This window comes from Ptychodera flava, chromosome 8 (genome assembly GCF_041260155.1).
Source record: "Ptychodera flava strain L36383 chromosome 8, AS_Pfla_20210202, whole genome shotgun sequence".
In the NCBI taxonomy this organism is placed as follows: domain Eukaryota; kingdom Metazoa; phylum Hemichordata; class Enteropneusta; family Ptychoderidae; genus Ptychodera; species Ptychodera flava.
The window spans coordinates 26,816,166-26,830,315 of NC_091935.1; positions in this window are offsets into that span (position 1 = coordinate 26,816,166).

A 14,150-nucleotide genomic window follows, 5' to 3' on the forward strand; every position below is an offset into this window, starting at 1 on the left:
CTTAGGGATGATCTTAATGTGACATTGTGAATTTTTACAGCTGTCCTGAAATGAGCTAGCAAAGAGTGTCAGAAATAGTCTCTACACTCTACCTAACACAGCTGAGCTCTATCCACTGCCATTTCACTTGCTTACAAATGAGAACTTTTAATGCTACCAATATGTCACAAACCATTAAAAGAGAGTTTCCATGTTGTTTAGAAATGAATTTATTCATGACATCAATTGTCAATTGGAAAAAGCCCTCCACTATTATGCCTGTAAAAATATGCAGCCAAGTATTAAAGCTGTGTATTGTGAAATTCTCTTGTTACACAGTAAAGACTTTTATCACAATACTGCATGCTGATTTACATGGGATAATGATCTCATCCCCAATTGGCAGGATTGACATTGTATCAGCTGTACTCTGATGTATACTTGAAACTTCCTCACATATGTAAGATTTAATTGATTCCTCCAGTAGTTCAAATTACATTGCATTTGTAACCTTTGTAACTATGGAAAATATATGTTAGTTTTTTCCAAGGCCTGCATATGTTAGAACACTTGGTTGATTGTGTATCACTCTTTTACAATGTAATACAGATATTTTAATGGTAAATAAAACCTCCTAACAAGCTTTTATACAGCATAACATGTATTTCTGTCTCTATCATATCGTAGGATGATCTACCGGGTATGTGTGTCTCTAGTGTTTTTTAAAATGTATTGGAATATATTCAAATAGATGTAAGCCATCTTGAATATCACATTCATACACTGTGCCAAATGGCAAGTTGATCAATCTTGAATCCCACCAATTTCAATGTGTCAGAGATATTATGCATATTTTATCACAGAAAGCATTAATGTTTTCAAGAAAAATTTAAGTAAACGTTTACGTGTCATGAAAATGTATATTCTCCAAAAAAAATATCAGTTATCTTTCTATGTACAGTAAAACTATATTTTCTATATGATATTTTTTCAAAGAAATATCGCATATTATATTACCATGCCCTGTCCCTCGCATTTTGATTGGTCGAGCTGAACCACGTGACTGACCACAAATACACAGTAATGGTTTGTTTACATGCCCGTGAATATGAATAATAAGATACACAACTCAAAGTATCGTAACTTTACAGCTTAAACGTAAATCATAATCAATCACAAAATAAAATGGAGCACTTGTAGGTAAAGTTGAGATACTTTTTTCTGAAAACATCTCCGGATTTGCCAATTTTTTACAGCGCGCGTGACAGTGCGTCGCGTATCGCTCAGTTTCTGTGGCCCAGTTATCGTTCGCCCCTGAAATTTTCGGAAATTTTGACGGTTTTCTTGGGTTCGCGGTTAATATAATGGAAATAACAGACTCCGCTCTGACCATTAACGTTTATTTGTGGGCGCGGGCTCGAGGAAAGCCAAATTAACGGGCTCAGAAAGCCTCGCCCGTTAATTTTTGGCTTTCCTCTTGCCCTTGCCAACAAATAAACGTTAATGGTCAGCGCGTCGCCCGTTATTTCTATATTAGAGGTCTTGTTGCATTGTGTACACACATTTAGTCCCCACGGAGGTAAGTTCAGTGAGGGACTTATGGTTGCATGAGCCTGTGCATTTGTGCATGCAGGTATCTCAGACATGCCTGAGCCAATTCTTTTCATACTTGGTACAAGGACATAAAACTATGAAATACATATTCAAAACCATTGTTTTTGACGTGGCGTGAATAATTAGTACTAAATTGCATGATTAGTGAATTTTGAAAAAGCTAGGTTTCTAGAAAGATGGTGATGAAATTTAGTACTGGTGTTGGTCACACAACTCTGATAACAGACAAAGATTTACATCAGTATTTTGTCAATTAATTGCTAATTTGCATATTTAATGAATATTTATGATAAGTTTAATGTAAGGAATCCTGCATCAAATTTGACTAATGTGGTACAGATGTTGATCTCCCAGGACTACCATAGTGTGCAATGGCATTTAGCAGTGTTAAGTCAATTACTTGCTAATTTGCATATTTGATGAATTTTCATAATTAAGATGATGTGTTTAGAAATTCTGCAAAGTTTACAAAATCTAGTCCTGTAATAGTGTGCAAAGACATTTACGGGTATCATGATAATTAAGGTCTAATTTGCATATTTAATAAAATTTACTTATAAGCATAATAAGTTAAGAAATACTGCATCGAATTTGATAACACGTCGAAGCACAGTTCCTAAAAAATGATGTACAGATATAGATCTTTCAGTGTGGAATTTCACTTGTTGAATTTTTCAATGAAAACAGGCAAATTTGTTGCAATTTCTCTAAGATTTTCAGGGTTTTTTTAAATTCAAAAAGCCATGGTTTTCAGGAAACAGAAAAAAATTTTTACCTCACATTTGGTATATATATAAAATCAATGAGAGGCTATCTTATAAGATGAATCAGTTCATTTGCATATCTGCGTATGTATGTATGTCTGTCTGTATGTGTGTTTGTGTGCGTGTGTGTGTATGTAAATTAAGATTAGAAACTCCTAAACCGCAGCACCTACCATCTTAGCATTTCACGTACAGGTGCACCCAGGGGTGTAGTTGAGAATATGTTCAAATGTCAGTGCCAAAAATATGCAAATTAGGGGAATAAAGGAAAAATGCGGCACCTTGCTAAAACTATGTAACCTTAGGTCATATTGGGTTGAAACGTGGTGTACGCAGGTTCCTTTAGGTATACTAAGTAAGTTACAGAGTAAGGAGTGTACAAATTGAGGTGAAACATGTATGTTTGCATTTTTGGGGTTATTAGTCCCCACGGACGAAGTCCGGGGGGACTTATAGATTGGGTCATGTCTGTCTGTCAGTCTGTCAGCGCGTCCGTCCGTGCGTCTGTGCGTCCGTCCGTTAACGCAGATATCTCAGACATGCCCTGGTCAATATCTTTTAAACTTTGCACAAGGACAGTACCCTACCCCATACAGATGCACGTCGATTTGTTTCACAATGCGATCATTTTTGGCCGTGTTAGAGGACTTTTTAGTTTACAACTCCATAGACTCCCATGTATAAGGCAGCTCTCCATAGACTCCCATGTATAAAGCAGTTCTACATAGACTCCCATGTATAAGGCCAAGAAAAATAAAAATTTAGTTTCTCATCGTATTCATATTGCAAAAAGGATGGAGTGACACAGTTTTTAGTCCCCCCCGGATGAAGTCAAGGGGCTTATAGATTGGGTCATGTCAGTCCGTTCGTCCATCTCTTCGTCCATCCGTTCACGCAGATATCTCAGATATTTTGACAAAATGTCACGTGACCTCAGTGACCTTTGACCTGAAATATACATATTTGTCCATAACTTAGTAACCACAAGTGCTACACCCTTCATATATGGTGTGATGGGACACCTTATGACGCCACATATTGTACCTCATTAATTATGTGCATATCTAATTTTGAGCGAGCCAATAGAGCTGGATGTCTGATTTTTGGTATAAAGGGATAACTTAGCAATACAATTTTTTTGACAAAATGTCATGTGACCTGAATGACCTTTGACCTGAAATATCCATATTTGTCCATAACTAAGTAACCACAAGTGGTACACCCTTCATATTTGGTATGATGGGAGACCTTATGACGGCACATACTGTACCTCATTGATTATGCAAATATCTAATTTTGGGCAAGCGAATAGAGCTAGAGGTCTGATTTTTGGCGTGTAGGGATTAATTAGCAATACAATTTTTTTTGCAAATGTCACGTGACCTCAATGACCTTTGACCTTTATATATATATATATATATATATATATATATATATATATATATATATATATATATATATATATATATATGCATAACTCAGTAACTGCAAGTTCTATACCCTCCAATTTTGATAGGATGTTAGACCTTCAGATGTCACATCTTGTACCTCATTTATTATGCACATATGTATTTCTTGGCTGGCCAATACAGCTAGAGATCTGATCTTTTTTCCCGATTTAGAACCACAACTTAGACATGCCTCATGTGTTTCAAATTGGAACAACGACATAGACCTATGTGCCACTAGATCTCAGCATATACACCACAGTGATACTTCTTAATGACCCCATTCCCCTGCCCCATCAAGACTAATACTCCTTTTACAAGTGGGGACTATGTCATTGTCAATGACTTGTTTTTTTTCAGTGTTTAGTCAAAAAATTTTCCCTGAGACGGCTTGTCCGATTGCTTTGAAAGTTGGTATCCATGTTCCATGGGATGACTATAGTCAAGTTTATCAAAATTGTAGTGAAATTCTCTTGTTGGTAATATTCGGGGATTTCTCCAAATTTTTGGTCAAAAAACTACTCATATGATATCTTTGATATTTTGTATAATGGTTCATAAGCTTAATCGAAATGTGATGTATTGAAAGTCTGATGATATCCACAATTTTGTATTTTGGGGAAAATTTTTGTCATTTTTGGTTTAAATAATTGTTTCTCAAAAAGTACTCGTCTGATAACTTTGATATTCAGTAGACATATTCCCATGGATGATCTTAATTTAATATGTCAAAATTATGATGACATATGTAATCAAGTATTTTTGCAGCTATTTTTGCCATTTTTGGTCAGGCTAGCCTGAAATGGTTGTCAAAGATGTCCTCCTCCATCAACACATATGTCACAAAAAGTTCTCTATATAACATAAGAGGCTCTAGCTTCAGAGAAATATCTTCAATTTTGTGTTTTTGTGAAGTTTTTTTTTCGGAATTTTTGACGGGAAAAAATACAGATATAGCTCGTCGTATTGATTGGAAATTAGGTTTGCAAATCCCTACAAATGTTCTCATACATACATTGCATGTTAGAATGAGATAAACAATTCTGATATTTTCATTATTATCCCGACTTTGACTCAGAACAGTAATTTAGCAGATAGCTGAATTACCGTACAATAACTTTGTCACACTAGTTCAATCTTGACGGGTGTAGCATGCTAGCAGGGTACGCTTACCCATTCCGGACACCTGGTACCACCACTTATATAGTGGTTCAAGATTGTACTACCGATTTTGTCAGTGATCTTATGTTTCTTTGTGTGTTTGTTTTTACTGTTTATTGGACCTGGTAATTTATTTGCCTTGAATGATAATGATTGCTGGAATCGATTTGATGTCATATTCCGATGCTGGTTGAAATTTGGCATGAGCGTTCCATTGAGTGCAGTACCATTATATATTCAGATTGTGATGGCGTGAACAAACTTAATAAACACTGTGAAAAAACTTGTTCTTATTTTATACCTTCAGGAACTTAGAGTATACAATGTGGTTATTTAGTAAGCATTTTATATGGTAATTTAAAACTGTATTTGGTATTGAAATAGCAAAGCTGAAGGTGATTTTAGCAGGTTTGGTCTCCAACAAGTATATTCCATAGGTTTTTCGATTTTCTCTCTCTCTCTCTCTCTCTCTCTCTCTCTCTCTCTCTCTCTCTCTCTCTCTCTCTCTCTCTCTCTCTCAGGGATGACGAGATCGATGTTTATGTGTATAAAGGTTGTGAATAGTTTACATATTTTACATTTTCTGCCATTTGAAATCATAATATACATCAGAGACTTCCGAGTGCAAAGATAAGGAAAATACAAAATTTGACTTTATTTAATATAAATACGAAAGTTAACAATAACAAATGAAATCTAATCGAAGCCTTTTTTCTTAAACTTATCATTTACAAAACTACGTAACTGCGCTTTGAACTGTGGCAAACTTTCGGTATTCCTATATAGATGAAGGAATACTATATCCGATTGTAGAAGTACGTTTTACAAACTACATATCTAGCTGCTGTCTGAAAAGTTGGAATGTACAAATCACCGTTGCCAGAACTCCGAGTATTGAAATGATACATCTAAAAACGTGGAAACTGTAAATAATCACGTGAAAAACCATTCATTATTTTAAATGTCTGAACAGCGACAAAATAATTAATAAGTAAATCCATAGATAGCCCATTGACGTGAAAGAAGGAAGCGAGAAGAAACCGTAACATGTACTACCAATATAACCCTCCCAGCTCTCTTCTCAAGTTTGTATAACAGTCGTTTATTTCCCATACTGTAATAGTACAACAGTAAGTAAGTACAGTAGGAAATTAAAAGTTGCATTATTCCATCTTTCTCCTATTCCTCTTCTGTAACAAGAATAATCTCAAATGAGGTTCCATGAAAGGAAATAGACGCATTTCATTCTATAAATAAACCCATTGAGTCCTGACAGTTGAACAGATGAATGAAAACTCGTTGCTTGAGCCAACGTTACAGAAACATTGACGCTTTTATGGGCGAAAACATTGGGGCCATATCCTCCAACTTGAATAACGCAAGAAACGAAATATTATATTCGCCTTATCCCTTACACACGATGCGTATCTGAGGGTGTAAATCTTACATGAAAAAACGGAACAAAAGCCGTTTTATTGTACAACTAAAATAGCAAGGTTGCTTGTCAACTCGAAAGAACGGAGACCATACTTCGTTTTTCTAACCCACTGACGACGCTCGGCTAAACGCAAGACTAGACTCTGAGTGTATAGGTTTGAAAACCATTTAAAGTGCAAATGGAAACTGTAACGGCCGGTTTACTGTGTATCGTGTTAAACGAAAGAAAGAAAAAGGGCAAGCGCGCCGAGTATCGAATCCGTGGAACTTTGCAGTCAGTTCATTTTCTAATGTAGCTATTCAATTAAAAAAATAAAATGAAGGGTAATTATCAAAATTTAATTTAAAATATTTTAGGCGAGCAGAGGAAGAGCATTTCAGCCTTTTTCTAAATATATTAAATTTTGCCACAAGTTAAAGTGTGAGAATAGGGAAAAGGACTGGTGAGGATGGTACATTGCGGCAAATCAGAATTTTGCTTGGAAAACTTCATTCAATATTTGAAAATCGTATCTTTTTCAAAATGCTGCTTAGCTAACACCTGATTATTTTCTTACTTTCCAAAAGTCAACCATATCCTAATTTCTATCAGAGTTTAGGCGTGGTCTATTGGGAATTCCCTCCGGAACGTAAATAATGGACACCTCGAAACAGCCAATCAGATTGAACCAAACAGTGACGTTGACATATATCACTAATAATATCAACCAGTGTGGTGGCTATCAGGTGTGCTTGGATCTAGTGTGGTGTCATCCGTTTTGACTACAAGTCTGACCTCCCGCAAGTCAATTAATGTTTCAACTTTCGCAGACTTGATTTTTTGGTGGATATTACCGCTCAGCAGATGATAACAGCGGAGTGTTGGCATCTCAATTTCGACAGCCAACGGTTCAACGTAAACCGGGAGGAGCAGCAGGAACTCAGTCAAGGTGAACATCTTTACAGTCCCGATGTTAAATGTCTTGACCGTCATGGCATTTCAAGATAGGAAAACTTCCTGTGGCTGAATAAAATTATTTAAATTAATGTTCTTGGAAACGGTAGCCGACTGGTTTTGTGTGAGGCCTAGCAGCTAGGCGATGTTGCCGTGAGTGTGTGGGGGTTCGAATCCCATTTGGGTTATAGTAAAAAATATATTTCTAAAATATGTACAATTTATTAGTTCCCTCATCACAGTAATAAGGTACGAAAGGAGCGCTAGTATTTTAACGAAATGATAGACCGCGGCCCGTTGATCAACTTCATATATTAATTTTGCACCGGAGAAGTTGCATGAGCATACCGGTGGCGAAAATGAACAATTCAATCATGTCAATCCTTTCATTTATATCGGATATACTTCCAAATATGTACACTGTCGGGAATAGGCTGATTCATAATTAGGTGTCGAAGAGCCAGGAATGTACAGTGAAACATTCATGAAATTGTGATTAGCGTAATCGTAATATTCGCGGGAATGCTTAGACATCAATCTAGTTGTCATGATAACTCGTCTCGTGCTCCGCCTCTTCTTAGCATAGACCACGCCTAAACTCAAATAGGAAGTCGGAAAATGGCAAATTGGAAATAAGGTTGCAGTCGCCAATTCCCACCTGCAGTTTTGAAAGGTGATCGGCATCACACAAAGTTACCTAACATCAATGAAAATAGGCACTTTTCTAAGATAACTAGCATTTACAATGACATTTGTATATGAAAATACTGACTGTCCGCAAAGTACCATCTTCACAAGAGGTTTTACCAATTTCTCATAGTTTCACCGGCGTTGAAAACTTGTTCATTTCGAAAAGGCCAAAGCGCGCTTCATCAACGTGAAGAAACGTTTGAAAATATGCGTGGTGTTTCCCTAGAAAAAGTTGACAGCATCCGTGATCTTGGAGTCGAAGTTTCTTCAAATATGTCTTGGGATAAGCATATCAATATATCTGTTACAAAAGCAAACCGCATGCTGGGACTGATTAAACGTACATGTGGCCACACCTGTTCCACTAAAATGAAACTCCAACTGTATTTATCCCTTGTCCGTAGTATTCTTGATTATTCATCCCAGTCATGGGCTGTCACGACTAAGCAATCAATGCTTCATCTTGAAGGTGTCCAAAGGAGAGCCACAAAATATATTCTTGGATATCCCAGGAGATGGATTACAAAGAGCGTATGATTAAATTGAATTTGCTCCCATTGAGCTACAGGAGAGAATTAAATGACTGTGTCTTTTTTGCTAAATGTTTTGCTGGTATGTATGACTTAAATTTAAGCCAGTTTGTCACATTTAAATCTCCTGATGACACTTCCATGAAGATGCCACTTTTTAAAACTGAATGTTTTCGTTACTCGTTTTTTAACAGAGCTTTTTACTCGAGTAGTGATATGTCCTTTCATGGCAAATCTTCAACAAGTGTTAGGTCATACAAGTCTATTTTATTAAAACATTACACGGGTTTGTTAAACAATAATTTTTATCCTGATAACACTTGTACTTGGGTGGGAAAGTGCCACTGTAAAAATTGCCGTCTCTGTTAATTTCTCTGTTTTGTTTTGTTCTGTTTTGAAATTTCTTGGTTTTTTTATGACTGTTTTATTCTGCGTTTGTCTTTTCTGTTTTCAATTTTGTATGTGTAACTTGTTACATGTGTGTTTTTGTGGAGGGTTGCTTTTGTATAGGTGTTAGTCACCTGTGCGACTCATCCTGACTTTATGTCAAAGCTGAATAAATAAATAAAAATAAAAATTTGATGATTAGCCTAATTTCTAATTTCTATTTGTGTAGATTGTATCGCCTTTTCTACGACAAATGCGACATTGCAGACGCTCGACAGCATGACTATTATCAAACATTATCAAAGAAGCTGGTCAACCATATAACTTACCGGTCGATCGGTTAATCAATGAATGCTACCCGAGGTGTGAAAGTTGTCATCTCACATATACTTCAATCTGTTTATGAAATGGTTTATTTCAGAGGCCGAACATCGCCCTAGTCGTAGAACGGAGTCATATTCGGCACACTACGGGTATTCCTGTTCCTATCCCTTCCATTCCCTCATTTGACATGATCAACCCACCTTTATAATTTCAAGTTGTACGGAATTGAGTATGTTTTCAGCCCCTTTCAGGATCAAACTAAATTTTTTGGACACAAGAAGATGAAAATGCTGTTTGCAACGACAGTTTGCTCATACGACATTAAGACTACAGCGAAAATACTTTCTTATTTTAGATTTTTTTATTGCTATTAGGATTATGTTTGTACAATTACCTATTAGTTATGTCATCAACTTGGTTCAGCAAACTAGCACAACAACAACATAAAATGACAAATGACAAAATTTTAAAGTCATAGAGCGATCACTCCCTATGTTTATTTGTATACCAATTGATCAACTAGGCTTTTCCTTAAATATAGGTTTGCCACCCAGTAAGGCTATATTTTGGGAAAATGTAAACAAATCTTGGTCGGGTAGTTTTGGCTTTTTTTATTAATTCTTGTCTTGTTCGAACTCAATTTCATATTTCTTGAGCCATAACATTAATATCTCAGAAAAACTGTCATAGACCAAACCTGCATGTACACTTTAAAATTAAATTTCAAGCTATTGAGTGCTGTTGTTTCAGAGAAAACAGACACTGAGCAGGTAAGGAAACACTGAACAGCTAATACCGATCCGTGTACCACCTTCCGCAATGTTTATGATTTTATAGAGAAGTTTCATCTTTTGGTGCATGGCACTCTGATCTGAGGTTTCGTGATGTTTTCGTTGTTTTACTGCAAAACAGCTGTACATGTATTTTCCTAATTTGTTCAGTGTCTGTCTCTCTGTCCATCGTCGATGTTGCATTCTCATTGTCATTGTTTGAGTAAATTGCAAATGAAATATATTGAAGAGCCGATTCATGACGTATGAGTGGTATTTAGGAAATTTAAAGCGCAGTGGTCGTCGCGCTGCCCGTGCGCGATTTTTTTGTTGATAAACATAAATGTTTGTAAATATAAGTCTTGCCAACTTCAATTGGAGTGAGATGGGGGCGGTCCCTCACTTTGTTAACGCCTTTGTAAGACTCAACATCATGCAATAGTATAATATTAAGATCGGAAACGAACTTCAGTGCTGTATTTCTATCTATAAACTCATGTAAGGCTACGAACATTGAGACACTCTGCACATTACAGGTGCAGCCAACGAACAATGCACTTTTAAAAGGGTCCTTACTATGATAAGATATATTGTGCATGACAAATAATGTGAACTGACTAATTTTAAGTCAAGAGGGTAATTAATTAGCTGTTCATAATTTGCCTTCCCACAGAAAATTTTTCGACTTACCCTCCCACATTCAAACTTCGTTTTTACCCACTCCCGAGTTATTTTTGCCTGTTTCCCCTCCCCACTTTGAATTTTTGAAGCTCCCTCGCCCTGTAGCGAAAAAAAACTTGCCAATTTCCCCTGCCCTGGAAACAATTCCCCTCAAAAAGTTTTTCGCCAAGCCCTGTCCCCAGGAAAATCAACCGATATCCGCCCTGCCCTACAAAAAAACCCTAAAATTTGCTCCCCTACCACCTAAAAACATGTCCCCTACCCTAGCAAAATTAAAATTTCCCCTGCCCTCAAAAATTGCTCCTGGAATAGCTTTTTCGATGAATAGCTCCATTGGCTGCACCTGACATTATGTCGCCGAGTTTACTGCACGCAGTCACAGTGAACAAATGGGTTTGATCACGCGGTCACGCTGGTTGTACACAATGCTATGTACAGCACAGTAAAAATGCATCACTAAAATGATCAACATTGGATATATATGAAGACCAGGAACAAGCACAATGCCTAAACACAAAAATTACACTCAAGACCATGATCGGCACGCCAGAGCAGCACAAGCTTGTTGTTGCTTCGGTAATGGAGAAGGTCACCGCGTTGACGTACACTCAGCTCCATGGCTCGAGCGAGGCCCATTCAACTGATTCAAGGAAATCATGATCAAATGTGATCTCAATCCAGCGTGTGTTACTGTTCAATATTCAGAAGATATTTAACTTAGATTAATTGACCTTTTATTGCGTGTTAGATTTGGAAAGGTGGTATGGTTGTGACAAATCAGCCGCCATATTATCGACAATATCGCAAACATAATAATCAACCCGTAACCTCATGCGGCATTCTCGGATATGTTGTCAACAAGGGGGGAACCCCTCAGGAGCATGAGCAGTGCGACGACCACTGCGCTTTAATTCAGTTCCACTTGTTGTTCTCGATAAAGATGCCATTTCTTTAAATACGCGGTTTACTTTGATGATTTTATCCTCTTCAAGTTAATCACTGTCACAGAGCAATAATACAATAATATCCTTTCAAAAGCTGCTCTATGTCACAAATTTGATGAAACTATCAGTGTTTTCTGACAAAAATATGCCTTATTGAAAATGCTCTTCCTGATAATATAAGGGCATCGATACTTAAGAACCAATTATGCACTTACTGTCGGAAGGCTATCTGTTTCACAATTTACCGATGTATAAGTTAGTTGCTGTGTTTGTATTTGCGTACTATATGAAGTGTTTTTGTTAATAATTACGCATGTGCGAGTGCTCGGTGAGCTTCACAGTGCCATGCCTTCGCGAGGTTAAATAGCTCCGTACGAAGGTTACAGAATTTACCTAGGATCGAGGGTTTTGATCGAAGAAGAAAGAATGACGTTTTGGGGAATTTTCTGTTATTTGAATAATCTAAAAAAGGTTCTATATAGAGGCTACAGGGCACTATACAAGTGACAATTTTTCAAATTAAATATGTTCGAGTAATTTTGTAAACATTTTTAACAACACTCTGTAACTTTTTGTTGTATTACTTGAATTAACATCATGCAAACGCAGCTACATTCTTAAACCCCCTCTCCCTCCAATTTTCAAGAAAATTAAATTCTCCACACTTGGTTAAACTTTGCTAAAAAGTGACCATCTTACAGCCCCTAACACCTCGCTACACTTCGTTAGGCTCGCTACACCCCCTTCTCCAATTTTAACAAAATTTTACTCCTAGACTTGGTTACACTTCGCTACACGTTCTTAACTACGCTACAAGATTGGTGTTTCTCTGGCGAGTAAAAAATGACCATCTTACAGCCCTTTACACCTCGCTACACTTCGTTACGTTCGCTATACCCCCTTCTCCAATTTTAACAAAATTTTACTCCTAGACTTGGTTACACTTCGCTACACGTGCTTAACTACGCTACAAGATTGGTGTTTCTCTGGCGAGTAAAAAATGACCATCTTACAGCCCTTTACACCTCGCTACACTTCGTTACGTTCGCTACACCCCCTTCTCCAATTTTCACAAAATTTTTACTCCTAGACTTGGTTACACCTCGCTACATGTTCTTAACTACGCTACAAGATTGGTGTCTCTCTGGCGAGTAACGACGCGACTGCTCTTTTACAACTTTACTGCTGTATTCCATACTGAATATCTACATACATCACCTCAACATATCTTGAAAATTATCATGTTTAAGCTTTCATCCATCGCCAACGTACCCTAGTATAGTTTTTAGCTCACATTTGGTTTTACCAATGTGAGTTTATCGTATAGGCTGAAGTCGATGGCGTCTGTATGTATGTGTGTATGTATGTATGTATGTATGTATGTAAGTACAGTATGTCCGTCAACATCAAAAACACGCAAACCGCTGCACGTTTCAGCTTGGTATTTGGTGTGTGGATGCATCCTGGGCTATAGATGGGATTTTGTTCAAATGAAGTCTGCATTGCCAAAATTATGCAAATGAGCTTACAAAATGTGAAAATGGTTAAGAATTAATAACTCAAGAACCGCTTTTTTGATTGCTTTGAAAATTTGTGTGCAAGTACCTTAGGTTAACCTTATACAGTTTTATGAATATTGTGAAGATATCCTTAATTTTGTATTTTTGCTGAATTTTTTTGTGATTTTTCTCATTTTCAGTAAAAATTCTTCTTCTCTGAAACCGCCGGCCCAATCGCTCTCAAATTTGGGTTGTCTCTTTGCAAGGGTGTTACTCTTCTAATTTGTTGAAATTATGACAAAATTGGGAAAATTACTATTTTTGTGCAGTTTTGTCATTTTTGGTCAAAAAATCTTAGACAGTGTTTCCTTTTTAAAACCCTGGACAGACAGCTTTCATATTTGTACACAGACGTACAGAGATGACAATAGTTAGATATGTGGAAATTGTCCTGAAATATAAAAAATTGTATTTTTAAGACAATATTGTCATTTTTGGTCAAGAAAACTTTATCTCAACATTACTTGTTTGATAGCTTTGTAATTTGGTATAAAGTCCCTTGTTTGATAGCTTTGTAATTTGGTATAAAGTCCCGAAAGATGTTATTAGATAAATTTTCTGCTCAAAGTGTTGGGAAACCCCAAAATTTGTATATTTTAGGTACTTTTCTCAGTTTGTGACCTTAAATGACCTATACTAACCCAGGATATGTTGTGAGACAATTTTGAAGGCTGTGAACATAATTGTGTCATATTTGATACCAATTTGTAGGAAAATTTGATCCAGAAAACAAAGCTGAGGTGATTTTTTCATTTTGGACCAATTTTTGCAACTTTTCTATGTAAGACATACAAAAACTGATGAGAAATTTGGATCCAGGATAATTCCAGATGTTGTAATCACCACCCACAGTGGAAGGCATTTCACTATCTGTAACTAACTTAAGTGCTGTTTACATTAGAATGATAACACTCATGGCATTAATTAA